The sequence below is a fragment of the Orycteropus afer genome, unplaced genomic scaffold (genome assembly GCF_000298275.1).
Source record: "Orycteropus afer afer isolate SDZICR_OR568_19922 unplaced genomic scaffold, OryAfe1.0 scaffold00447, whole genome shotgun sequence".
NCBI classification, from domain to species: Eukaryota; Metazoa; Chordata; class Mammalia; order Tubulidentata; family Orycteropodidae; genus Orycteropus; species Orycteropus afer.
In genome coordinates this window covers 2,374,662-2,376,889 of record NW_006922034.1, presented here as the reverse complement: position 1 = coordinate 2,376,889, position 2,228 = coordinate 2,374,662, and the positions used below count along the sequence as shown (strand labels likewise).

The following is a 2,228-nucleotide window of genomic DNA, read 5'->3' as shown; positions in this document are numbered from 1 at the left end:
TTTCCTACTAACATTGGTAGCCAGGGCAATGAGTAATTACCTTGCTTCATTTAGTTTTATATCACAAGATTTTTACACACAATAGTTTTTAGCAGCTAAAAAAAGAAATAGACATCATTCTGACATGCAACAACACAGTCACATTAAGTTATTTAGAAAGGACACTTCAATGTGCTTCATCTAAAAAAAAAAAAACAACTAGCAGCTTCATGCTGATAAAATCACTCTATACTTTCTAGATCTATTGTTAATGTTATTGGGTGCCTTTGAGTAGGTTAGGACTCATAAAGAGCCTATATACAACAGAATGAAATACTACCTGGTCCTTCCCCACCCTCACTGTCAGTGCTGTGTTTGAGCCCCTTATTGCAGCCACTGTGTCAATCCATCTCATTAAGGGTCTTCCTCTTTTTGGATGATGCTTTACTTTTCCAAGTATGATGTCCTTCTCCAAGGATTGTTCCCTACTGATAACATGTCAGAAGTATGTGAGATGAAGTCTCACCATCCTTTCTCCTAAGGAGCATTTTGGTTGTACTTCTTCTAAGAGCTCTGGTGGCATAATGCCTAAGGCATTTGATGGCTAAGCAGAAGGTGGTTCAAACCCACCAGCCACTCCTCAGAAGGAAGAATGGGCAATCTACTTCCGAAAAAATTCCTCCTTGGAAACCCAAGGAGGGGTGGTCACTATGAGTTGGAATTGACTCCACAGCAGAGAGTTTGCTTTTTTTTTTTTTTATGTTTTGGTTTTTCTTCTAAGAGAGATTTTGTTCATTCTTCTGACAGTCCATGGTATATTCAATATTCTTCCCCAACACCAAAATTCAAAGGTATCAATTCATCAGTCTTCTTTATTCATTGTCCAGTTTTGGCATGCATATGATGTGATTGAAAATACCATCGCTTGAGTCAGGCAAACCTTAAATTCTCAAAGTGACTTCTTTGCTTTTTAATACTTTAAAGATGTATTTTGTGAGCAGATTTGCCCAATGAAATATGTTGTTTGATTTCTCAACTGTTGTTTCAATGGTGTTGATTGTAGATCCAAGAAAAACGCAATCCTTAACAACTTCACTCTTTTCTCCATTTATCACAAAAATGCTTATTGGTCCAGTTGTGAGGATTTTTGTTTCCTTCATGTTGAAGTGTAATTCACACTGAAGGCTGTAGTCTTTGATCTTCATCAGTAAGTGCTTCAAGTGATCTTCACTTTCAGCAAGCAAGGTTGTCATCTGCATATTGCAGGTTGTTAATGAGACTTCCTTCATTCCTGATGCCATGTTCTTCTTCATATAGTCCAGCTTCTCAGATTATTTGTTCAGCATACAGATTGAATAAATACAGTCCTTGAAGGGATACAAGCCTGATGCACACCTTTTCTGATTTTAAACCATGCAGTGTCCCCTTGTTCTGTTCAAATGACAGCCTTTTGGTCTATGTACATAAGCACAATTAAGTGTTCTGGAATTCCCATTCTTCCCAATGTTATCCATAATTGGTTATGATCCACACAGTTTAATGCTTTTGCATAGTCAATACAGGTCAATATCTTTCTCTGTTTTCAGCCAAGATCCATCTAACAGGAATAATATCACTTGGTCCACACCCTCCTCTGAATATGGCTTGCATTTCTGACAGTTCCCTGTCACATACTACTGCAATAATTTTTTAATTGTTTTCAGTAAAATTTCACTTGCATGTGATATTAATGATATTGTTTGATAATTTCTATACTTTGTTGGATGACTTTTCTTTGGAATGGGCACAACTATAGATCTCTTTTACTTGTTTGGTCAGCTAGCTATCTTCCAAATTTCTTGGCATGGACAAGTGAGCACCTGCTTCTAGCACTTCATCTGTTGTTGAAACATCTCAGTGGGTATTCGGTCAATTCCTGGAGCCTTGTTTTTTCACCTTCAGTGCAGTTTGGACTTTTTTCTTCAATCCTCTAATGTATGAGTGTCAACCATTTTTTTTTCAGGTACCAAGAATCTGTGTATTCCTTCCATCTTCTTTGTTGTTCAATATTTTGCTCATAGAATCTTTCAACATTGCTACTCAAGGCTTGATTTTCTTTTCTTTCTTCTACTTCTTTTTTCCCCAGTTCCTTCAGCTTGAGAAATGCCAAGTGTGTTCTTTCCTTATGGTTTTCTAACTCCAGGCTTTGCACATTTCATTATAATGCTTTACTTTGTCTTCTCAACCTGCCCTTTGAAATTTTCTGTTCA

General features: G+C 37.0%; 1 protein-coding gene across 1 annotated transcript in view; it reads right to left on the bottom strand.

The window, feature by feature from the left end:
* NRK (Nik related kinase) overlaps nt 1-2,228 on the bottom strand; it is a 243,831-nt gene that overhangs the window by 53,914 nt on the left and 187,689 nt on the right. The window lies entirely within an intron of this gene.